The 25,893-nt window shown below is 39.1% G+C and overlaps 1 protein-coding gene across 3 annotated transcripts in view; it reads left to right on the top strand.

Moving 5' to 3' along the window:
• The first annotated feature begins 11,452 nt into the window (after positions 1-11,452).
• Positions 11,453-25,893, top strand: part of LOC125457732 (SPRY domain-containing SOCS box protein 1-like) — a 178,115-nt gene continuing 163,674 nt past the window's right edge. For 2 of the 3 annotated variants that reach the window (XM_048542311.2, XM_048542315.2), the window contains exon 1: positions 11,453-11,905. The gene's annotated coding sequence lies outside the window, so the exon portion shown is untranslated. Of the gene's footprint in view, positions 11,957-25,893 lie in introns of all 3 variants that reach the window. The other variant, XM_048542314.2, reaches the window with a different exon arrangement.

Genomic DNA, 25,893 nt, shown 5'->3' with positions numbered 1-25,893 from the left:
AGAGGGGCAGGTTCCTGGAATGAAATGTGAGATTTGAACAAATTTCCCTGTGTCCTTTCTCTATCTTCCCTCTCATCACCCACCTGCATTTCCTTACTGAAAAGAGCTTGAGAGCACATTGCAGCCCTTCAGTGAGCCTGAACGGCCAAAACAACATTGTCCTCCATCCTGTATAAAGTATCTATCCAAATATAGAGGACATTGGTGAGGATTATCTGCCCCATCTAATTGTCCATACAGGCAGCCAATCTTTCATGGTGATGAAGAACAGCAACAAGTCTAGAGAAACCATGCTTGTTGTGTTTGAGATGGCCTTCTCCATTCTCTCTGCACTTACACACAATGTCTCTGGAAATGATGCCAGAACTTTATGTATTTTCTGCAACCACTTCAGCTTATGAGTCTCAGCATTTGTGTCAAACTGAGGAGAGCTGACCTCTCTGTCAGAAAGTCTCTACTGCTGGTCCTGTCTCCAGCAGCTACAACTACTCATTTATGAGTTTCAAAATGTGACAGCCTAACTGCATTGAAGTTCCAACATCGGTGTGGGTCTCTGGTGAAGAGTTTATAAGTCATGTTGCAGTGTACCTCAGAGTGTGTACTTTCCTCAGTTTTCTCAATCTTGTTCTATTCTCCTTCTACCTCTTGTGCCACTCTCAATATACCTGTGAGAGATTAAAGATGTGCGTGTGAACTAACATGGGGAATGGATTCAAAGGCATCATTGTGCAGGTGTTCACATTTCAGTTGGGGAGTTACAGCAAAACACTATGAATGACTATCATGTGATATGTGAGAGTGCAATATTTTATTTTGTCGCCATGTATTTGTGGAGGCCCCAATTTCCTACTGTCAATGTCATGTACTCAGCCACCCTGCCTGGTGACAAGGCCTTCATCTGCATAGTGGTCGGGGTAGCTATTACAACAATAACTTATACTTATATTGTGTACATTTCAGAATTTTACCATTTTAATGGAATGAAACATTCCAAAGTGCCTCATGGAAGCATTATAAAATAACGTGTGACACCAAGCCACACAAAAAGATGTTGGGACAGACAACCAAACTTTGATCAAAGAGTTTGGTTTTAGATGTAAAGGAGGAAGAAAGTTGGACAGATGTAAATTACCATTCCAGGGTTTTATGCAGTTGAAGGCACAGCCAATAACGATAGAGAAATTATATTTGGGAATACACAACAGATAAAAATTACAGGAGCACAGGCCCCTTAGAGGATTGTGAGGCTTGAGAATAGTCTAGAGATAGAGGGTGCAAGGCAATAGAGGACTTTAAAAACAAGGTAGAGAAATTTAAAATCAAAACATTACTTGAACAGGGGCCATTGCATGTAGGTGAGCATAATGATGATAGTTGAATGAGTCATGCTGTGCGTTCAAATATAGATCATAGCAGAGTTTTCGATGACCACAAGTTTATAGAGGGTAGAATGTAGGAGATGAGTCTGGAGTATGTTGGAACAGTCAATTCAAGATGTGTTGGAGAGAGACACCAGATTCTCTGTCTCTCCCTCGAGATCTGCAATTGTTTCTCCAGAAAAAACAAGGAAGCAAAGATCAAATGCAAATGTTTGAGGAGGATGGCTTTGAGGAATTAATGTGAAATGTCCATAAGATGAAAGTGAATGTTGGTTCTTCAGATGGAGATTTGACATGCTTCAATGGATGAGTGGCAGGATGGTTGAACTGAGACAAGCTACACTAGGCAGTACTGGGACAGCTGAATATAGCATGCCATTTACCTTCCCTATTCTCATGAAGTCCCAAAAATAGATATTGGCACCAATGTATCATGTATTCTTAGGTAAGATGTCATTAAATGGAATTAGACACACTTGAATAATTGCATTTTGATCTTTCCGTTTCATAATTTATATGTTTCCAAATATGTTAATAACAACCACAATTATTCATATAATCAAAAATACTGTCTCAATATTATCAGGTTAGCCCTAGGAAGGCTGTTTATATTGCTTGGTTAATTTCAGTCCCTTAGCTTAGTCTATTGATTGAGGCTGTGACATTGTCATGACAACGTTCCTTCTTTTGCAGGTAATTGTCTGAAATGCATGGATAGTTCTGTTAGACTATCAATCTGTTACATGACGATTGACAGAAAGTGAACAGAATTTGTGAAAATCCTATTTCATTGATATTAGTTCATTAAACTGTGCGCAGTAAAACCGAGTTAGTGGTAAAGGTAATGCTAAAAACCATTGTTTGCTGAGGGGTAGCATGTACAAATTGATGACGCAGTTTCCCACATTACAATGACAGATTGCAAGAGAAGTAAGAAAATGTCTCGTATGTTGATGCAAAAAAGCTTAGTGACAATTGACTGCAAATACCTAAATGCAGAATACTATGTTAAATGCTACTGATTTTTGAATGAGTTGCATCCTTCTCACCTATGCAGGAATCTTGTACTGAAAAATGAAATCCTAAAATCTACACATGAACAATGTGATGATTAACAGTTGTTTCAGAACAAAAAAGAATATGTGTGACCACTTCAGCACACTTCATTGCTACAAATTTTCCAAAACACATCACACAGTCTGTTGCAAGATCTTCTGAAAAGAAATAATTCTGTAGCACAGAGGAAATTACATGTATTATTTTACATTAACAACAGTGGGCATTGATGAGCTCAATTGATCAGCATTTAATTATTTTTACATTATGAAAATGTCGATCAGGGTGCTCCTCATCCTGGTGTAGTACTGAAGCTGAGGAACTTGGGTTTGTTTCCCAATTTATATTCAGTGAGCCAATCCTTGTGTTAATACAATTGATTCAGTGTTCTGGACCAGAGAAAATAAAGTAAGAAAGTCTGTGTTATATATTTTTTTTCCCCACTGGATATCACAAAGTATTTCACAGCAAATAAATTACTTGGAAAGGTTAGTCATGCTTGTAAAGACAATAATAATCTGTTTCTCTGACATTGATTTAGGAATAAAATTTGATGTGAATATAGGAGGTATGGTTAGTACGTTTGCAGATGACACTGTAATTGTTGGTATTATGGCTAGTGAGAAAGTTTACCTCAGAGTACAATGAGACCTTGATCAAAGCCTTCAGGCCGGCACGTTGGCTCAGTGGTTAGCACTGCAGCCTCACAGCGCCAGGGACCCGCGTTCGATTCCAGCCTCGGGTGACTGTGTGGAGTTTGCACATTCTCCCCGTGTCTGCGCAGGTTTTCTCTGGGTGCTCTGGTTTCCTCCCACAGTCCAAAGATGTGCAGGCTAGGTGGATTGGCCATGCTAAATTGCCCATAGTGTTCAGGTGTGTGTGGGTTACAGGGGGATGGGTCTGGGTGGGATGCTTCAAGGGGCAGTGTGGGCTTGTTGGGCCGAAGAGCCTGTTTCCACACTGTAGGGTATCTAATCTAAAAATGTGCCAATGAGTTGAGGAGTGGCAGATGGAGTTTAATTTAGATAAATGTGAGGTGTTGCATTTTCGTAAACTAAACCAGGGCAGGACTTATACACTGACTGTTAGGGCCCTGAGGTGTGTTGCTGAACAAAAAGACCATGGGCATCAGTTCATTGTTCATTGAAAGCAGAGTCACAGGTAGATAGGATAGTGAGAAAGGTTTGTCTTTATTAGTTGGTGCATTGAGTATAAGAGTTGGGAAGTCATGTTGTGGCTGTATAGGACATTGGTGAGGCCAATGTCCTACACAGTTCTGGTCTCCCTGCTTTTTGAAAGATACTGTTAAACTTTAATGGGTTCGGAAAAGATTTACCTGGATGTTGCTGGGTTTGGAACATCTGAACTACAGGAAGAAGCTAACTAGGCTGGGGCTTTCTGCCCTGGAGTTCAGAAGCCAAGGGGTGACCTTATAGATGGTTTATAAAATAGGGTAAATAGCCAAGGTCTTTTCCCCAGGGTGGGGGAATCCAAAAATAGAGGTCATAGGTTTAAAATGAGATAGGAAAGATATGAAAGGGACCTAAGGGCAACTTTTTCATGCAGAGAGTGGTGTGTGTATGGAATGAGCTGCCAGAAGCATTGGTGGAGGCTGGTACAATTACAACATTTAAAAGGCATCTGGATTGGTATGTGATTAAGAATGGTTAAGAGGGATGTGGGACTCAATGCTGAAAAATGGGACAAGATTTATTTAGGACATCTAGTTAGCATGGACAAGTTGGAACGAAGTCTCTGTTTCTGTGCTGTATAACTCTATGACTTAATGACGCTATTTGTTTTTCTGAACCTGATGGGTAAAGTGACAAATTGAATTTGGGAAATCCTAACGCTTTTGTCAGACCATGCCGAATTTGTGCCAAAAGGTAAACATCAATGAAACAGACAGACATACTTGGAAGATGGTCATGATTGTTGGGGATCAGTCGACTTCAAGATATCTCTGCAGGAGTTCCTCAGGGAAGTGCCTTAAATCCAACCATCTTCAGCAACTTCATCAACAATTGCCTTCCAGTAAGGTCAGAACTGGGGTTGTTCAATGATAATTGCATAGTGTTCAGCATTATTCATGATTCCTTGGATACTGAAACAGTATGTGGCCAAATGCAGCAAGACCTGCACACTATCCACATTGCGGCGACAAGTGGTGATGAAAATTTGTTCATGCAAGTGAGATACAATGCCCATCTCCAACAAGAGGAGATCTAACCATCATACCTTATCATTTAGTGGTATCACCATTGTTCAATTACCCACATCAATATTCCATTCCACTTATCATTGGCCAGAAACAGAACTCTACTCACCATATAAACACTACAGTTATAAGAACAGATCTAATGCTTGGTATCCTGCAGAGAGTAACTCCCAACTGGATTCGCAGGGACTGTTCACTATCTACAGGGCACAATTCAAGAGTAGGATGGGATAGTCACCGCATACCTGGATACGTGAGTGCCAAGTACACTCAAGAAACTTGCCACCACCCAAAACAAAGTAGCCCATTTGAGTGGCGCCATATCTACAAACATCCGGTTCATCCACCACCAATGCTCAGAAGCAGCAGTATATAACATCTACAAGATGCAATACAGCAACTCACCAAGGCTCCTCATACAGTACCTTCCAAATTCATGATGACTATCACTTAGAAAGAAAAGAACAGAAGATTATTTGGGAACACCACCACCTGAAAGATCCCCTGCAAGCCGCTAACCATCCAGATTTGGAAATATATCACGATTTCTTCCATGCCATTGGGCTAAAATAATGGAATTCCCTCCATAATGACATTGTGAGATCACTCCATCTTATTAAGGACAGTTAGAGTTGCCAATAAAAGTTTATAAATGGTCCTGATAACAACACCTACATCCAATAAATGTTTCTTTTTAAAGAAATAAACATATTGGTCTTATTGGATGGCCATTTTGAAAAGTAAATGTGGTGAGCTGGACCAGTATGTGTCATTCATAGGTTTTACTGATATTTCCTTCTGGGCCCCATTTCGTGACAAAATATTGATGGCTGAATCTGACCTGCTGGATCTACTGTCTCAGGGTATGTTTGATTATTCATTTATCATCTTGTCAGTGCTCCTCATCAAGCTTGCTGAACATTTCGTCCTGTTGGTGATGGATTATTTTATTATTCTTCAGACTCGATTCATTAGGGCTCACAGTAAGTCTGAAAGGAGTTGGAAGTGGCAAGTTACCCCAAAAGATAAGTGGTATGCTGGAAGCTTCATCTGCACAGATGATGAATTTCCTCCAATGACAATGAAGACATGGCTGTGACCTAGGTAGTTAAAAGCTTTCCTACAATATAGCACATTATATGTCTGGTTGTACCATGAAAAATATCTTCCAGCATATGTTGTCAGACAATGTGTGCGACATTTGTCTCTGAAATCATGTCTTGGTAGTTGCAGGATTTTGACGGTCACCTGTCAGAGTTAGTACCAATACTCCTCTGAACTTGAACAGAACTTCAGAATTTAGTGCAAACTCAGATTAATGTGAAATTCCTGAAACTCTGATCTATTATTCGTGGTTCCTCCATAGTCTGTGCTGTGAACCAGGTCAAATTTCTGACCCCAATTGCCACACTTCTTCATCACAGAGCCAGTAACCAATTGGTTTGCTTAGAACTTCCCCTTTTCCACTCTCATAGTGCTATTAGAAATGCCATAAAAATGTAAACATTGTTGAAGGAGGTGTTATTAGAATTTTATCAATTAAGTAGATCTCCTGTTTAATAGTGATCAGGCCCTGAAAAATATATGAAATATTGTTAATTTATTATGTTAATTACTAGATTTTTTTTAAAAAAATTAACTTGATAAAAGTTTTGTCATGAGCTTTTAACTCCTACTTTCATCCCAAGTGTATGTCCCAATCTTCATTTGTTCTGCTTGTTATTTTTAAAAAGCGACTTGATTATTCATGTTTTTCATTTCCTGGTTGGCTGCCTCTAAAAATTGTTGAATACAATTGGCTGTTTGTAAAGCTTGGTGTCTACATAGATACTGCAGCTAGATACTGGAAGCCCAATTAAACTGTAGTACATTCACTTGTGCATTCTGTACCAAGAGATTAAAGTTCTTGGTACAGAAATTACAAGATCTCTTATTGAGAATTTCTTAAGACTTTCTTTGAGATCATTCACACATATTTTCCACTATCAGCACAATCTGGACCCAAACGTATCTTTGATAATTTACGCTTGAATAGGGTAGAGATATCATATCCTTGGAATATGTAACATTCTCCTGTTGGACATCATATTTAAACATTGAGTGCCACTCTTTGCTGGTTTTTACATTATCCCACTTCTTAAAAATTCACTTTGCTTAACAAAATAGTAAATTTGACAAATCTACAATTTTTTATTCTTTAACATTGTTGTCTTGCTACAGGTCAGATTGTTGATATTTAAGACTACACTCAACCTCTGTAAAATCCCTATTAGCTTCCATTATCTAATGTAAAAGCCCATTGTATTTTACCATGCCTGAATTATCCCATTGAAACTTCAAGTTGAAGACTCCAATAGAAACTGTGCTGAACCCATAATTTTAGTAAGATTGGGTCATGTTTGTTGATGAATGGTATTCCATCCACAATCCTTATTGAATATGACATGATACACAAAAAAGTGTAGAGGATGGAATTCTGAGATACTAAACGCTTGAGTCCAGGTTCCATCTGATAGCATGATTGATGGTCTTGTCCACTAATTACCATAGTATTTATTAACTCATCATGATACAACAATCAGTACCATAATAGCCAAACTCAGTTGCTGATGTTGGAAGATTAAGCATTAATTAAACCTTTAATTGAACCCAAAATGCCTGAATCATATCTGTTAAGAACTGCTGTTAACTTTTTTCCAAGGGGTGAGGTGATCAGCTTTTAACAAAATGTAAATAATTAATAATGATAAACTTGTCAGGCAATGGTTAGTCCATAGCTAAAGTACTAGTGCAATTTCTTCAGTGGCCTTTATAGAAACGATTTTAAAGTCATGGAGACTGTCAGCTTGAATTCACCAAATAGAAAATAATTTAAAAAGATAAATTTGATATGTTAGGAGTACTTCTGCTTAAAAAGAAAAGATTTGAAAGATTTCTTTTAAATTATAATGGCATTGTTAGGAATAATAGAGGAAGTTTATTTCTTCCAAATGCACTAAAGAGTGATCAATTTTGAAATTGTCAGGCAGAGCGTTTGAAAAGAAATTTTGTGCAGAAACTTTGTTAGGTTGTGGAAATGGATTGCCTCATGGATTGTTCCCCAGTCTTTATTCCGACGATTAAAGTCCACTATTATAACTATTTAATAATTAATGCACTTATTTAAAACATATTTGTTCATGAAATGTGAGCATCATTGTCTGAAGCAAAACTTATTTCCCATCCCTAATTGTCCTTGAGGAGGTTGAAATGAGCTGCCACTTGAACCTCTGACTCTGGTATTCCTACAGTTCTGTTAAGAAGGGAATTTGAGGATTTTGATCTGCAACAGTGAAAGAGTTATGATACAGTTCCCAGTCAGGATGGTTTGAGGCTTGGAAGGTATTTTGCAGGTGGTGGTATTCTCATGCATTTGCTGCTCTTGTCCTTCAAAATAAAAGATGTTGTGTGTTGAAGTGAGTTGCTGTAATTTGCTTGCAAATTTGTTCCTTACATCTTTTCTACACCTTTACATCAATTGGTGGCCCATACCTATACTCTGGGCATTATAATTATCCTTAAGACAAACCAAATAGATCTGTCCTTGACCCCTCCCAGATACCTTTCTCTCCAAAACTCCAGCATCCTCCTTGATCAATCCTCTTTTTCTTCATTCCCTGTCTTTCCTGAGCATCTTATACTTTGGATAATTTATTGTCAAGTCCTGCCCTTATTTGAGCCAGCTTTCTGCTAATAAATACAATATTCTATTTTCACATAGCTATATATATGTTCAAATGACCAATTTTATTTACCGTGTTTCACACACACGCAAATGCACAGTAACTCTAATTTAGACTTCATTCTTCTTCAGCTGAACTACATTGGCATCTTCCTATTTCCTACTCTATTTTGATGTCTCTCCCAATATTTAGTGGACCTTATATTCCTATCTAGTATATTTTGGCTCCCTCATCCCTGCAAAGACGGTTTAAACTTGTATGCTTCTACTGCAAAGGCTTTTTTTATTCCTCATGCCCATCACCCACCTCCACTGAAATTACTGATCGCGATGAAATGGAACTTCATGGTATCAGCTTTTCCATAGCTAATCCAAGTGGCCATTCATCATATCTGATGCGAGACATAACTTTTCTCACTGAAATATGATGATGCAGCCTAATGTTGTCTGTTGCTTATCCAAGAATGTGTATATTTTTTACAAGCATAGGAGGATAGTGCCATCATAGATCTTATTAGTTTTCCCCCTTTCTAGACCAGGGACACAAAGTAATCCTGAGATGCTGTTACATCCTCACTTACTACTGCTGCACGAATACTTATGGAATCCCCCGAAGATGGATCTTTGTTCCTCTTTATTCTATCTCAGCTTATCTGCTGTTAAAGACTTCATCTGTGCCTTTGCTGCTTCAATAATTGACTATTCCAATGTTCTCCTGCTTGGTTTCTCACCCAAACTGAGTTCTTCCAAAACTCTGCCGGCAGTATTCTAATTGAACAAATTCCCATTCATCCATTACCTATATTTGTTATTGGTCAAGCAATAACATAATTCCAAACCATTGTTGTTTTTGAATTCTTCCATGACCTCATTCCTCTTTAACCTCCTCTAGCCCAATTTGGTTGTATAATCAATCTGTGAAGTGGGACATTTTTTCATGTTACCAGTATTATATAGGTGCCAGTTGTTGTTGCTTTATTAGCTGCTTCACCCAAAACTAAACACCACTTATGAAACATGGTTGATTTGTGTTTTTGAGTATTTACTCACAGAATCAACTCTGCTTTTAATAGCTTTCTTTTTACTGGTGTAAGTAGACTTAATTTAAAACAATTTAAATGTTTCAAATTTATACATTTGAACTTATGGACAGTGTCAATATGATTATTTTAAGCACAAAAGATATTTGATTATTACTTTTCTTCATGAGTTATTATAAATTTTCATGTTAATATTTCTGTATTGAAATTATAATGTAATAATCAATACATAAATCATGTAAAAGTTAAATTATTTAAATTATAGTTTGGAAAATGTCCTATTTATAAATCATATAATACAGCTTTTCTATTAACCTGGCTTCTCACAAATCCTTTATAGAGTCATAGAGTCAGAGAGATATACGGCACAGAAACAGACCCTTCATTCAAACTCATCCATGCCGACCAGAAACGTTATGTAAATCTAGTCACATTTGCTAGCATTTGGCCCCATAATGCCTCTAAACCCTTTCTATTCATATACTCATCTGGGTGCCTTTTAAATATTATAATCGTACCAGCCTCCACCACCACTTCTGGCAGCTCATTCCACATACAGACCACCCTCTACATGACAAGGTTGCCCTTAGGTCCCTTTTATATCTTACCTATCTCACCTTAACCTATAACCTCTAGTTTTGGATTCCCCACCCCAGGGAAAAGACCTTGACTATTCACACTTTCCATGCCCCTCATGATTTTATCCATAAGGTCACCATTCAGCCTCCACTCTAGGGAAAATTGCCCCAGCCTATTCAGCCTCTCCTGAGAACTCAAACTCTGCAATCCCAGCAACATCTTCATAAATCTTACCTGAACCCTTTATAGTTTCACAACTTCTTTCCTATAGGAGACCTGAACACATGCATTGCTCCACAAGTGGCCGAATCAATGTTCTGTACAGCTGCAACATGACCTCCCAACTGCTACACTACACTGACCAATAAAAGCAAGCATACCAAACACTTTCTTCACAATCCTTTCTACCTGCAACTCCACTTTTGAGGAACTATGAACCTGCACTTCAAGGTCATGGATGATTGCAGAAATGGTCAACTTTAGTATGCATTTATGTAACATGTTCTTATGTTTAAAAGGTCTTCCAGTGTTTCATAGATGCAGTAGGAAAGTAGAAAACAAGCCAAAAAATACATAAAGTGCAATGAGGAGATGTATTTTGTAGGACAAAAGAAAGAACAGGCTGGATGATTTACAGAGAAAAATCAGATAAGGTCAAGAGATATGAATCTTAGTATTTTCTTACCCTGTACCTACTTCAGCAAATATTTGCACAAATTGTGAGAGTTCTGACATAATTGTAGATGTGATTTGGAAAAATTATTGAGGCTATAAGTGGAATGAAATCAAATTTACAGACAACATGGAATGTAAGGGAATATAACTTCTCTGAAGTTATCAAAAGAATACCTTTAAAAGGCAGGAGAGTGGTCTGAAAAAATTCAAAAAAGTTACCTGAGTCAGTTTTTCTATTAGTGTAAATTACACTTTCATTGCTGGGCATCTGCCTTAGAATGACATTTGAAGTTAGTGATATGAAACCTAATTATTTTCTTGCTTAAATAATGGAGCGAATACGTGTATTTGATATTGATATTATGGAACCATGTACTTTTGAGGTAATTTGGGCTGTGTAAGCAACTTTTTAAATAGAACCAAAACATTCCAACCTTAAATTAAAAGCAGAAAGTGCTGAAAAAAAATCGAGGTCAGACTACATTTGCAGAAAAGGAACGGGTCCATCATCAAAAATGTAAGAAATTAGAGATTTGACAGTGTATAATCAAGTACAGAGCCAGAGGGGATTGAAGCACAGTATGATCTGAAGTTGGTACACGTAAGTTTTGAGTCTGGAAGGCGATAGAATTCCCAAGTGTTAGATGAAGTGCAGTTCCTGGAGCTTTGTGAGTGAAGTAATCAAATAAGCTTTTAGCGAGCCCGTGACCATAAAAGTTGTCCTCTAGGGGTCACAGTTTCCGCACCGTTTGCAAGGACTACTGCAACCCTAGCCGACGTTAGGATACTAAGGATGCCGAGTCGGTCCTGCTGCAATGAACATGATCTCCGGGATCGCAGCATGTTATCTCGGAGCGTGAATGAACGGATGGATCATTAGAATAAGCAGCTGGGTGACTGAGCAGCGGCCTTGCAAAGAAAGGGAAAGCCGAGAGAATGACCACTGCAGGTTGGTGGAGGGAGTTTGTCAGACTGGGCTAGCGGGCGCGCGCGTCAACCATCAGAGAGCGCGCGCTGCGCCCGCCTGCTTATGAGCTGTTGCGCGCCTGTCAATCAGCTGTGTGTGCACGCGCAGGGAAGCCGGAACGCGGACGCTTGGACGCCGGGGGAACAGGAGTTGCCCACGGTAACCGTGCGGGAAAGTTCACTTTAATCAGCAAAGAGACGTGGGTGATTCCTTCTTTAACCAAGAACGAAGAACAGCAACACCTCATCATTCCCTCGGACTCCCTGCCTAGTGAGTAACACGCTTGCAAGTGGATTTAAATGTTATCTTTTAGAGAACATTGTAGGTGTCATTACTCTTTTTTTAATTACGCCTTACTTTTATTTGCTGAAAAATGCATGTTACGTTCCTCTTTATGAACACATCTCGGCTTTATGCATGTTAACGCCTTACAATGCATATTAGGAGAATTCTGTTTTATGTTTGCGTATTTTAAAACATTCCCGACACGTTGGAATGAAGAAGAATATCCATTTTTAAATGTATTCTTTGAGTGATTAAGTGACTAATTACCATGAAGGATTAAGGAGCTTTGTCTCAGCCTGGCTTGCCCTTTCCAGTGTCTCTGGCGAGGACAAGTCTTGATCTTGGCAGCTGAAGGACAACATTGCAGTCAGTGGTACTAAACTGGTTTTGTCTTGTGAGCTGTGGACTTGGGGCTGACGGTGAGGAGTTATTGACTGAGGGGGTTTCATCTGGTTCTCTGGTCAAGGGACCTGGCTTGAGGCCAGCAGCAGCTGCTGCCTCAGACATTGCCGAGACAACATTGGAGAGTTACATTCAAATTAATCGATCTGACTATCTGGACCCATGTAGGCTTAAATTGTATTTCCTTGCCTCCACCTCCCCCCCCCCCCCCGCCATGTTTCTACTTCAACATTTCCAGCTCTGAAGAGCTAAAAGTGTTCCTGAAGACAAGAGTTCCTCAATTTAAAATTTGCACGTTTACTGACATTTGATACAAAGGGATACGTTTACTTGACAGCTTCACGTTAATTCTGCAAGCAGTTGCGAAATGTCGAGTCTGTTTCAATACAAATTGCTACGTTTCAGATGTTTACAGCCATCCTAATAGGGCAGTAGAATAATTTGTTTTAATGTAACGATTGAAATAATTGGGGGAGTGAAAACTTTTTAGCAGATTATCAAGTGGCTTCAATTTCCTGATTAAATAATGGGGGGTTGTAAAAGATAATTCATTTCCAGGGTATTAACAGCAGCACATCAGTAATACTGCAGTGATGGGTTATATCCATAATTAAATTCCAGTGTTTAATTATTTTGATGCTGTGAGACGTCGGAATAGGGCCACTGAAAACTCTTACGATGATTCAGGCTAGGTTGGTAACCGAAAGACATTTTGAAAAGCTTAAACGGAAACGGCAAGATGGAAACGCTCAGGTGAGCCAGAATAGTGAGCAGGGACCTGGGAAAACTTTGAGATGCAGTAGATTTTAAGCAAGTATAGAAATTTATGGGGGGGGGGGCGGTGGGAACAACAGGGTAAGAGGATGGAAGAGATAAGACCTTAAATGACCAAAGAGCCGATGTTTTGAAGAGATGATAATGGATGAGAAACAAAAGATGTTTAGACGAGAAAGAGGCAATAACAAAATCGTTGCCAACTGCTGTCATCTGAAGATATCCTGGTAGAGATTATGATCTGAAGTTGTTGAACTCCCAGTCTCAAAGGCAATAAAGGTGCCTATTTGTTCCAATAAATCTTGGTACCGCGTTGACAATATAGGCTAGAGAACAGAACATTGAGTGGGACGAGATTTAAGATGATAAGCAATCAGAATTTCAAGGCCACACTTGCTCTTTGGATGTGTTCTACTTAGCAATCACCCAATTTATTTGACTTACTCACTGCAGTCCTGGAGAATATTTGGAATGTTGGATAGTGGGATAGGAGACAGTGTAAAGGATAAGAGCAATAACGGAATGATCGAGTGAAGTGGGGTGTCATGGAATAATGTTTTGCAGAGCAAGTTGCTTTGGCAGAAATTGTGGCGGATGATCTGTTGGCTACAAAGGTGGATGTAACAGAAGCATTGTTTTGAAGATGACATTATTAGAACAAATGTACTGAAAACAGGAAAACTAGATAAATTGGATGGGATCCTTGCAGGAAGCACAGTGGAAGATAAGATCACTGTGGGAGTTAATTGTTTTGTAGGCTACACCTAAAAATGAAGATAGAAGCAAAGGAAAGGAAGAGCCAGTAACCTGCTATGGAAAGGTAGAAATTGGCAGCACTATTGTTGGAAATTTTCAGTTTGGGGTATGAAGAGGAAATGGTACTGAGATCACTGTGTTATTGGGGAAGGGGGGTGTGCGGAAGGAGGAGAGCACCTGAACAGGACTGGAACAAAGAATGTTCTACATACTCATGGAGTGAGTTTGTTATACCCTGTCAAAAGGTTAACCAAGCCATGCTACAAACCTGTGATGGGCACAGCAGCCCATCTCAGGCATGCCACTTTTATGTTAACTAATTGAATTGTTGATATTTTTCTTACTCCCCCCAGAAGGCAATGACTTGCTCTGGGAACAACTTGATGCACAATAGCAGCCCTCACAACCTGGTTCAGGTAGGTATTCTTCATGAACAGATACAACCAATAACTGTGTTTGGGTAATTAAGTAGCAATAGCCATTATATTTAACTGTTTAAATAAGTCACTCTTGCATGTTGATACACTCCCGTTCAGCACTAAGTACAGGCACCAAGGCTAGTTTAACTATTGCTGCAACTTTCCTGTATCATGCCACCTCCTTGAAACTGGATGTGGGATTGAGTCTGTTGTATGGTTCCATAGCTTCCATGAACCAACCGGTGAGCTGCAAAAATTCTTCATGAAATGGTTTAATTCTAAGAATAAAATGTTTTTTCCCTTTTTAAGGATAGATCAGGAGGAGTATTATACTAAAGTTTCTTGCCTTACCTGGAGTCCATTACAAAGAGAAGTGTCAATGTGAGTTCAGGGTGAGAATTTTAAATCTCAATTGTTAACCACCTGATGGAGAGGTTATCTGTTGCTTCTATTTGACTAAAGATATGAATTTTCTATGTTTGTATCTGAGACATAAAACTACACTGTTGGTTCAACAAAGATTCACTGGAAATCATAATGCCATATGTAAATTTATTGTTTCTAACTATTTTAGCTATTCTTATACCAATCTCAGTGACATTGTAAATGGTTCATTTTTTTCACAGCTGTTCAAAACTGTTTTCATAGTTCCTTCCCCAAATGACACTTCTGACCTTGCACATTACTGTCCCATCTCCCCTTTGCTTTTCTAAGTCTTTTATGTAAAATTGTTGCCTCTGATATCTCTACTCACTTTCATCACAGTTCCATTTTTCACCCTGTCATGTAACTCGAACAAACCTAATCAATAACTGTTATGGCATCCTCTGTGACTATGATTTGCTATTCTTCCTGGTCTTCATCAACTTTTCTGCAACCTTTCACACAGTTGACCACCGCACAATGTCTCTAAACTTTAGTCCATTTGAGAAGGACAGCCTCGCTCGGCTCCAGTGTTACCGATTGAACTATAGCTGTCTGGTCATATCTCTACTTCCTGCTCATCCACTATTCTGCCTGGCTTAGGCCCTTCCTCTTTCCTATCTCCAGATGTACTTTGACAATGTTATCTGAAGACTTGGTGTCAGGTTCCACGTGTACGCTGAAAACAAAGTTTTCACTAAGTCTCAAACAACTTAGTGTTCCTTTTTTATCAACCAGCTTCACATCTAAACAGTCCCAGATGAGCTACAATTTCCTCTACTGAAACAATGGAAAGTTCAAAATCATTGTCTGTTTCCCCTACTGATTCTGCTTTTGCCCTAGTGCATGTCTTCAATCAAGGCTGACTGTTTACAGCCTGAATGCCATTTTAGACCCTATAACAAGATTCAAACTTAACATCAATCTCCTTTAATATCCATAACGTAGCCTGTTTTCACCTCTCTTCTATTTACTACAGATTGATTTCTCTTTCTCCTCCTAAAGTATTTCAATTTTCTCTTTCAATTTTCCACCATTCTACTCCCTATGAAATGCACCCAGTCCTCATAATGTAGTTGTTGACCGACATTAACTGTCAGTCCATCAGACATACTTTGAGTCACATTATTTGATCTAGACGTGTAACTACCTACAATTTCTAACATTTTGAGAGGTACGTACCTCCAAATTATGCCTTTTGGATGTTATTTGTTGGTGAATGTACTTTCATCTGCCAGTAGAGCAGAAGTGCTCCTCTAATTCAATACGAATTGCAGCTTGCTGAAAATCTATTTTAAAGACTTGCCTGAGGAGAGCTGCCAACAATTGTGCTGAGGTGGCTCAGGGACCAATTTCTATTGATCCTCTGGCCTTTTACTCCCTCTCAGTGCAGCCAGACTAATCATTGTACTCTAAAGAACTTGCAACCATCATAAAAATTGACATCTTCATTTCAGTGGCGTGTGTCTTTCTAATTGCAATCCAAATTTTTATATGCAATATGTAACTTTTGCATTTTTTTGAACATTTAAATCTGAAATAAATGAGTTACGGTATGCTTGTTTGCGGTGGGTAAGTATGAAGAGCAATTCAAGCATCGTTAATATGAAGAATTTGTAGCACTGTCTCTTCATCTGAATAACAGTGATTGGTAAAGACAATTTTTTAAAGCAGAAGAGAACCAATATTTGTTCTGTGGCAGTGCAGCGTTCTTTGAGTTCATCTGTTAAAGTTAATTGGAAACAATTGTGATTTGTGACTTATTGCTGTCAGTAGACAATGGGCAATGATTTTGAGTATATTAATTTTTAAAATCTGTGTACCTTGTTGGATTGTGTTACCAGGGAGACTGAGAAATCTCTGAACAGCAACAGAATTGCCTTGATACGCAATCAGAATTTTGTAACCTCTAAAATCAAGAGATTCAACAGAACCAACCACATCCACAGATTTACATGCATTTGAATGCTTCCCAATAGCTTAAAGTTTATTAATTGTTTAGCTGAACCTCTCAATCCAGGAATGCCCTTGGTTTGACTCTACATCTGTGCTGACTAAGCTCAACTTGGATAATAGTGAAGCAGTACAGCAGACCCATGCAAGTGAGATTTCATTGAGTTAGCAGATGATCGAGAGGAAAATGTAAAAGAAAATTATTGTTAGTTCTGTATAAGCAATATTGCTGGGTTTGGTGTTGTAAGGTGTGAAAGTAGAATTGATGTAAATTTTCTGATATTAGTTTTAAACAGTTTCAAATTGAATCATTCTTTGGAAGTAGAGGTATGCAATTAACAAAACACTTGGTGATTTTTTTTGAATTCTTGTTTATTTCTAAATAGCTGTCTCTTTCATGTACAGGTAACTGCTTTCTGAAACTCTGTAGTGACTTCTATGTTTGTTTCAGTTCAGTAATTTTCTTGAGCACACACGAAATAAAGCTGGCATCAAATGCACTAAAATCTGTGGGATATGTATTGTTTCTTGAAGTGAGTCATACAAGTACTCTTCCGTTTTAGGAATGAAACATTTTGTGATAAATCTTTTGTACACTATGTAGTTTACCATTAAGTAACTAATTTGTATATTAACTTGCTAAACTTTGACACTTCCCACTTGGACATATTCACAGCCTTCAATTTTGGTTTCAATGATTTGCAAATGAATACGTATATAACATGTATTTTTAAAATGTTACTAATTCAAAGCTATGGCTTGTACCCATTTCCTATTGTAGTATATGTACTGAATCCAGTATGCACCATTAACTGAAAGCTGAGTGTTGTTGGGAACAATGCAGTTAGCCTTTTTACAGTGTGGAGATGAGTGGAGAATAAACACATGTACAATTTCCTGTCCATTGCACAATATAATCTGCAATTTTAGTAAATTATGTGCAGATTGGTTAATTTGCATCTTTGTAAGTTAGATCAGTGGTTCCCGACCTCTTTTTAATATCAAGGCTTGCTTCAGTAATATAAACAATTCCACAGCACATTCAATTTTTTCCAGCTGAATTGATTGCTCATAAATGTCATGCTTATATTTACTATGGTTTCAGCCTTACTAGAGAGATTTGCAACAACATACTTGCAACTCCTTATTCACTTTTACTTAGATCAGTGGCTTAACTTAAAGAAAATCCAAAAATATTTACCTTTAAAATCTGTGCAAATAAGGAAAATGTCCAGCGGGCAGGCTAGTTCAACAGTTATTCAGCAATTGAGCTCCTCTTTACTCTGCATATGCTCTTTGAACATGACGTATTCTCAGACCGAATGTTTGGCCAATTGCTATCCATGTGTGGCATCAGAAGTCTATGCGAAGCCCTCTGCTCGCCAAGATTTTGGTGGCACTCTTCTCACCTTGATGAGACACACTGGTTGAAAACCTCCGAGATGGACATAGATGCAACTTAGTAATGTGAGAGGCATTCCAAACATTTAACAATACAATTACAATCTGTTTTTGCTTGCAAAATTTTATCAGAATAAATATGTCCTTAATTTTCAAAAAGAAAATACACCCATGAATGAAATATGAAATGATTTAAATGCTCAAAATACTTCAGAACTTCCCCATTTTTGACTGCATTCAGATTAACAAATAATTAAGCAAGTCAGGTGTTCAAAGTCCATGATGTTTCTTTCAGTCTTTTGCTGTCACTTTCATTGACAGTGAAACCCTCGTCTAGCCTTCTACCCCTATTAAATTCTGAAGTCTTCTGATTTTGTGGCTTAATGATCCACACTCCACCCAAAATTGATAGTTGAGCTTTCACTCGCTCTGCCTTTCCTAATGCAGATTCCTTCCTAAAAGCTTTGTGCTCCTTTCCACTTCTCTCTACCTCAAGTTAATAGCTACTGTTTCTAATTTCTTCCTTCCGTAGTTTGGTGATTATATAAATGAATTTTTATCAGTCTCTTGCTTTAACCTGCCACTTTGTCTTGAATCACATTTGCTCTTTCTGAAGTTTACTGGTCTAATAAATATAAATTCAACACTTTTTGTTAAGATGCAATAATTTTGCCAACTTTGCCAATTTTTCAGCTGCATGAAATAAATGCTTCTTCTCTCCATTGGAAAAGTTGTGCAAGAATAACAATCTGGCAATGTATACAGTGTTACCGCTTAATGGCAGGAACTAGCTATCAAAACAGCATAGCTCTTAAAAGCAAGGTATTGAAAATGCTGCAGGTCTGAAAGAAAGACAAGTGTTGGAGAATCTTAACTTAAGTGCTTGTTATGTCAAGGTTTTTCTTCTGTCTTTCTCTGTCCTCAAATTTGAAAAGCGAAGCTTTCTTGCATTCATTTCACTCTCTCCTCTGTTAATTCCTGGATTTAGCATTGCCCCATGGATTTCAGTGATCCTTTATGATCTTAGCCAATTGTCACATTGCTTATGCTTAATCTTTGATTTTGTTTTGATAGACTACTTGGGAGTAGAAGAGGCACATAGTCAGTCACGAATTGAAATTGAAATTGAGTTCTCATCAGAACAGAGTCCAATTTGAGACATGCATGCTCAAGCTCATTAGATATTGAGCCCAGTTAGTGCATTCTGATTAAGTTCAGTCAATTCAGTGTTAATCGTGCTTTGGCTGAGCTTCAAAATACCAGGATAATCACTAAACTCTCAATTATTGGAAAGCTTGTCTTTACTTTTCGCAGCGCTTCCACTAGAAAACTCCTCCTTGTTTACACTCCATTTCAGAGAAACGTATTCTAATGACTGCATGCAGTAAACTGAAACCTAAAAAGTAGAAAAGTTTTAATTGTGCAGTCTTGGGTATTCCAATAAATTGACAGTGTTTTGTACTCAAATGTTTATTCTGGGTAATTGCCTAAGTGTTACTATTTAATATTTATCACTGGTGATATTGTGTTTTTACTGCATATTCAGCAATCTACAAATTTATTTTCACATTCTAATGCTCATTGTACAGGAGTATTTGCTACAGCAGATATAATATTTTCTGTTCCATGTGGCTTTTCATTTTTAAAGTGGTTGGTAATTTTTCTGCTTTAACCTTTGCAGAAGACAAACTGTTGGTGAAGTTCTGGCATTATTTGTACACATTTCAAATGAAGTAACTCATTCTAGTTAGCTAATGAGTCAATTATTTTCTGGCTTTGGGCCACACAGCAGGTTTGTACCACCCTTGTATTGTTTGCAAAGAGCATCCCTCCACTAATGTCTAAATATTTAAATTAATTGTTGGTAGATTTCTTTGAAAGTTTAGCACAAGAAACACCTTGAGGACATTTGAAAACCAACTTGATAAAGCCAGAGCTGTGGTGCCTGTGATGTCAAAACCAAATGGTGTGAGACTATGGCCTCCAATTGATCGCTCTCTGCTTCTGTCTAGAATTAGGTCATGCCAACATTTTGAATTAATACGAAAAGCTGATCATTTCTAAAGGATCATATAATATTAGAAAGATATGGCAGTCACCATAAAAGGATGGAGGTCAGAATTGAAATGTTTTGAAGTTTGGTAATAGTTACCTCATACCAGAGTATTGGTTGAGATATTTGAAGCTGCAGTTTGTTTTTACCAGGTTGCTACATATCAGTTTCTCAAAGTTAGTAAATAATTTTCCAAAAATCAGACAAAGAAATTGAGCTTTTAATCCTCTCAAGCCCTCTTTTTTGAACTTTATAATTTCTAATTTTGACCATGTTGGTTTTGAAAAGGGATGCTATTTTAGGGTCACTGATTCACAGGTCTGTTTGTCAGTTCCTGATGCAGTAAGAATGATTGGAATAAATGTGACATCTGTCTGGTCTAATTTTTGAGTGAAACAAATGTAACTGCATTAATTTTAAAATCTTTAGTGAAACAAAAATGGCAACTGTTTTTGTTCAACAAAGCTTAAGGGTTTAATGTACACAAAGTACTAAAATGCTATTTTAGCAGGGTTTTTACCCGTGCATCATTGGGAATGCCCATATGTTTCTAGAATACATGTAAAATTCAGTAATCAAGTTTGCTATTCTTTGGGGGGGGGGGGGGTGGGAAGGGAGGTGGTGGTGGGGCAAGAAAGGATTCTTTATGTATTTACACTTGCACTTAAGTGAAAATTAACATTTATTTCATTTTGTGTAGTGTCTTTGGATTTTCATGGACTTTGACTTTTGTTTGCATTTATGCAAAATCTTTATTTTGTATATTTTAATGTATTATAGTGCTCTTTATAAGTAAATGTTATTTTGCATTTTAATAACAAGCTTAACATATCAGAAGAGATGTAGTATTGATCTCTAAATCTAATTAATGGAGCATATACCATCAGCACAGCAAGTTGGTAACTTGGACTGCAGTAAATGATGCACATTGAAGGTTTTTTTTATGATTACATCATGAGTTGGGGCATAATTCAAAGTTTAATAGGACACACTCTTCTCCAGACAACATGATTTGACTTAAGGTAATTTTTTCCAGTTATAGTTATTAATATAATTATACATTTAGATTGTAACCAAAATAGCAAGCCACAACAAAAAAAAATCTTCCATCATAATTGGGTTTGAACAAAATATCTCAAGAGTACCGCAATCCTTTACAGTTTGTGTTGTCTGCAACCTTTTGTTACTTTTGATCAATAACCTTTCTCGTCATTTGAACTAAAGCACAGGTTGATTCAGTAAAAGTATTAAGTACTTTATGTCATCTCTGATCGAAGTTGCATTGATGTTTCTTACTTTTCCTGCTTGCTCTACTCCTACAATCAATGACTTTGCTGAATAGTATTATTTTTGCCAGTAATAATTCCTTATTTAATGATTTTTTTAAAAAATGTGACTTTAAGTGAAGTAACATTGAGCAAATCAGACTTTGCCATAATAATTAACGTGTCACCTAGAATTAGGTGCATTTGGATTGTTATTTTCATTTAACCAGTCCATATTCTATCTTGAGCTGAACCCAGAGACCTAGCTGGAAGTATCCATAGTTGATCTGGAGTGGAGTCAGCATTGAAATCAAAATGTTCCTGTCTGGTCTGTATGGTGGTTTGATTTCCGTCTCTGGCAAAATATTGTTTACAGGTTGCTGATTCAAGTTTTTCATAATTGCCTTGAATTTTCTTGGGCTTCGGCTTGAAATGGAAGTTCTGCTCCCCAAGCAAGCAAGTCCGAGAACTGTATCACAATCAGCACTTGAGTATATAGGCTGTCCTTTTCACCACACTAATGCAATATAATGAAGTCTATAAGTGCCAGTGTTGAGAGCGGGGATTATGCCGCATGCTATTGAAGTGACCTTTTTATTGAAAGAAAATGGCAATTGTGGGCAGCTGCTTCTCTGCACAGAGTTCCAAATGTGGGTATCCATTTTCATTGCTCTTTGAAACTCCGTGTTTTCCATGCCAGGTTGTCATGACAACTCCTGATATTGAAATCACCAAGGATGACTATTTTGCCCTTGGGAGGGGCATTCTGGATATGCTCGCAGAGATCAGTGCAAAAGCTATTTTTATCAACTGTGTTTGCATTCTGAATTGGAGTATTAATATTGATGAAAGTTGTATGCTACTGGTCCTGGAAGAGGAGATGCAGGGACATGGGTTCAGAATGGCTTGAATGTCTAGTTTTCTCCAACATGAAGCTGGTACTGTAAAAAAATTTTGTTTACCTTGGGGATTACAGGGCCATTAGAGGGCATTGCCAATGGTGTGTTCTGTCAAGCGGCCTTGCTGCAAGAAGCAAACCTTTATTCAAGGTTCCTATATTGATAACTAGTCTGGCTAGCTCGTGAGCCACCACAACTGAATGTCATTTGGAGGCATCGTGGAGTAACTGTTGTCACCAGAGCCGAGCATTGTTCTCTGTTCCCACCAGTGAGTTTTAGGACTTCTCTTCTTTTCTCATGTCTTGTCGTAAGATTGGGAGTGTATTTTGATCTGCAGAGACATAGAATTATACAGCATGGAAGCAGACCCTTTAGTCCAACTCATCTGTGCTGACCAGATATGCTAAACTGATCTAGTCCCATTTGCCAGCATTTGGCACAGATTCATTTAAAACATTGCTAATCGGATACCCGTATAGATGTCTTTAAATGTTGTAAATGTACCCACCTCCACTTCCTTTGGCAGCTCACTCTCTGTAAATACACACAGCCTCTGCATGAAAAGGTTAGCCCTTGGCTCCCTTACTAAATCTATCCCCTCTCACCTTAAACCTATACCCTGCACTTTGGACTTATCCACCCCAGGGAGAAGACCTTGCCTGTTTACCCTATTCAGGTCTCATGATTTTATCATAGAATCCCTACAGTATGGAAACAGGCCCTTCAGCCCAACAAGCCCTCACCGACACTCAGAGCATCCCGCCCCCCCCCCCCCATAAACCATCTATCCCTGAACACCACAGGCAATTTAGCATGGCCGATCCACCTAGTCTGCACAGCTTTGGACTGTGGGAGAAAACCGGAGCAGCTGAAGGAAACCCACTTGAATACGGGGCGAATGTGCAAACTTCACACACAGTTGCCTGAGGCTGGAATCGAACCTGGGTTCCTGGCACTATAAGGCACTGTGAGCCACTGTGCCTCCTCGATAAGCTCATCCCTGATCCTCCACTGCAGGGCTAAGAAGCCCCACCCTATTCAGCCTCTCCCTATAGCTCCAATGCTGGCAACATCCATGTAAATCTTTTCTGTACCTTTTTCAAGTTTGACAACAACTTTCCAATAGCAGGGAGACCAGAATTGAATGCGGTATTCCAAAAGTAGCCTCACCAATGCCCTGTACAGCTGCAACATGAAGGCCCAACTCCGTACTTGATAGACTGACCAATGAAGGCAAGTGTGCCAAAAGTTACCTTAATCACCCTGTCTACATCAGAGATAGTAAGAAATGCAGATGATGCAGTCAGAGATAACACAGTGTAGAGCTGGAAGAACACAGCAGGCCAGGCAGCTTCAGAGAAGCAGGAAGTTGATGTTTCAATTTTCCTGCTCCTCTGATGCTGCCTGTCCTGCTGTGTTCCTTCAGCTCCACACTGTGTTATCTCTGTCTACATGCAGATCCACTGTCAAGGAACAATGCACCTGCATGCCTAGATCTTTGTTCAGTAACTTTCCTCAAGGCCCGGCCATTTAAGTAAAAGTTCTGCTTTGTTTGCCATACCACAATGCAGTTATGCCCTCCCCAAAATCAGGGAGTCCAAGAGGCAGTACCAGACTAAGCTAGAGGACAAGACCTACCAAACAGACTTGCGCAGCCTATGGCAAGGCCTAAATGGCATTACAGGACCCAAAATGAAACAGTGTAAGATAGCAGGCAATGACACATCCCTCCCTGACACATTAAATGCTTTCTATACTCTTTGAAGCAGAATACCATCAGCGTGACAACTACTGCCCCAACAACCCCAGACATACCGTTCCCTCCGTCACCGCTTCAGAAGTCAGATTGGTTTCCTTGGGTTGTCTCCCAAGGAGAGTGGGCCCGGACAGTATCCCCAGCCGAACACTCGGCTCTTGTACAACCAACACCTTCAACCTCTCCTTCCTACAAGCCAAAGTCCCCACCTGCTTCAAGATGATCACCATCATCCTTTTACTCAAGAAAATACATGCACTGTGCCTTAATGAGTACTGCCCAATAACTCTGACCTCAGTGATCACAAAGTCCTTTGAGAGGCTGGTCATGGCCCACATCAACTCCAGTCTCCCAAACTGCCTCAATCCCCCACAGTTTGCCTGCTGAGATAACACGGCCACAACAGATGCCATATCCCTAGCCCAATACTCCTCCCTCGAATAGCTGACAACAGGTGTAGTAGATAAGACAGATGAGCTTAGGGCTTGGATCAGTACCTGGAAGTATGATGTTATTGCTATTACTGGGACTTGGTTGAGGGAAGGGCATGATTGGCAACTAGTTGTCCCAGGATATCGATGCTTCAGGCGGGATAGAGAGGGAGGTAAAAGGGGTGGAGGAGTTGCAGTACTAGTCAATGATGATATCACAGCCTTACAGAAGGAGGGCCCCATGGAGCGCTCAAGCAGTGAGGCAATATGGGTAGATCTCAGAAATAGGAAGGATGCAGTAACAATGTTGGGGCAGCAGTACAGGCCTCCCAACAGCGAGCGTGAGATAGAGGTACAAATATGTAAACAGATAATGGAAAGGTGTAGGAAAAACAGGGTGGTGGTGATGGGAGACTTTAATTTTCCCAACATTGACTGGGATTCACTCAGTGTTAGGGGTCAAGACGGAGCAGAATTTGTAAGGTGTGTCCAGGAGGGTTTTCTAGAGCAGTATGTATGTAGCCCAACTCGGGAAGGGGCCATACTGGACCTGGTGCTGGGGAATGAACCCGGCCAGGTGGTTGATATTACAGTAGGGGACTACTTTGGAAATAATGACCACAGTTCCGTAAGTTTTACAATACTCGCGGACAAGGATGGGAGTGGTCCAAAAGGAAGAGTACTAAACTGGGGGAAGGCTGACTATACCAAGATTCGGCAGGATCAGAGGAATGTAGATTGGGAGAAACTGTTTGAAGATAAATTCACATTTGATTTGTGCGAGGCTTTTAAGGAGAGGTTGATTAGCGTGCAGGAGAGACATTTTCCTGTGAAAATGAGGAATAGAAATGGCAAGATTAAGGAGCCATGGATGACAGGTGAAATTGTGAGACTAGCCAAGAGGAAAAAGGAAGCATACATGATGTCTAGGCGACTGAAGACATACAAAGCTTTGCAAGAATATCGGGAATATAGAGCGAATCTGAAACGAGGGATTGAGGGCTAAAAGAGGACATGAGATATTGCTGGCAAATATGGTTAAGGAAAATCATATATAAAGACCAAAAGGGTAACTAGAGAAAGGATTGGCCCACTTAAGGACAAAGAAGGAAAGTTATGCGCTGAGTCAGAGAAAATGGGTGACGTTCTTAACGAGTACTTTGCGTCGGTATTCACCAAGGAAAGGGACATGATAGATGTTTGCTTACTCTAGGTCAAGTTGGCATAAGGAAGAAGGAAGTGTTGGGGATCCTAAAAGACATTAAGGTGTACAAGTCCCCACGTCCGGATAGGATCTATCCCAGGTTACTGAGGGAAGCGAGAGGGGAAATAGCCGGGGCCTTAACAGATAAATTTGCAGCATCCTTAGACACGGGTGAGGTCCTGGAGGACTGGAGACTTGCTAATGTTGTCCCCTTGTTTTAAGAAGGGCAGCAAGAAT

The sequence above is a fragment of the Stegostoma tigrinum genome, chromosome 14 (genome assembly GCF_030684315.1).
Source record: "Stegostoma tigrinum isolate sSteTig4 chromosome 14, sSteTig4.hap1, whole genome shotgun sequence".
NCBI lineage: Eukaryota > Metazoa > Chordata > Chondrichthyes > Orectolobiformes > Stegostomatidae > Stegostoma > Stegostoma tigrinum.
Note: the sequence above shows the minus strand (reverse complement) of the source record. Positions and strands in the feature narration are given on the sequence as shown.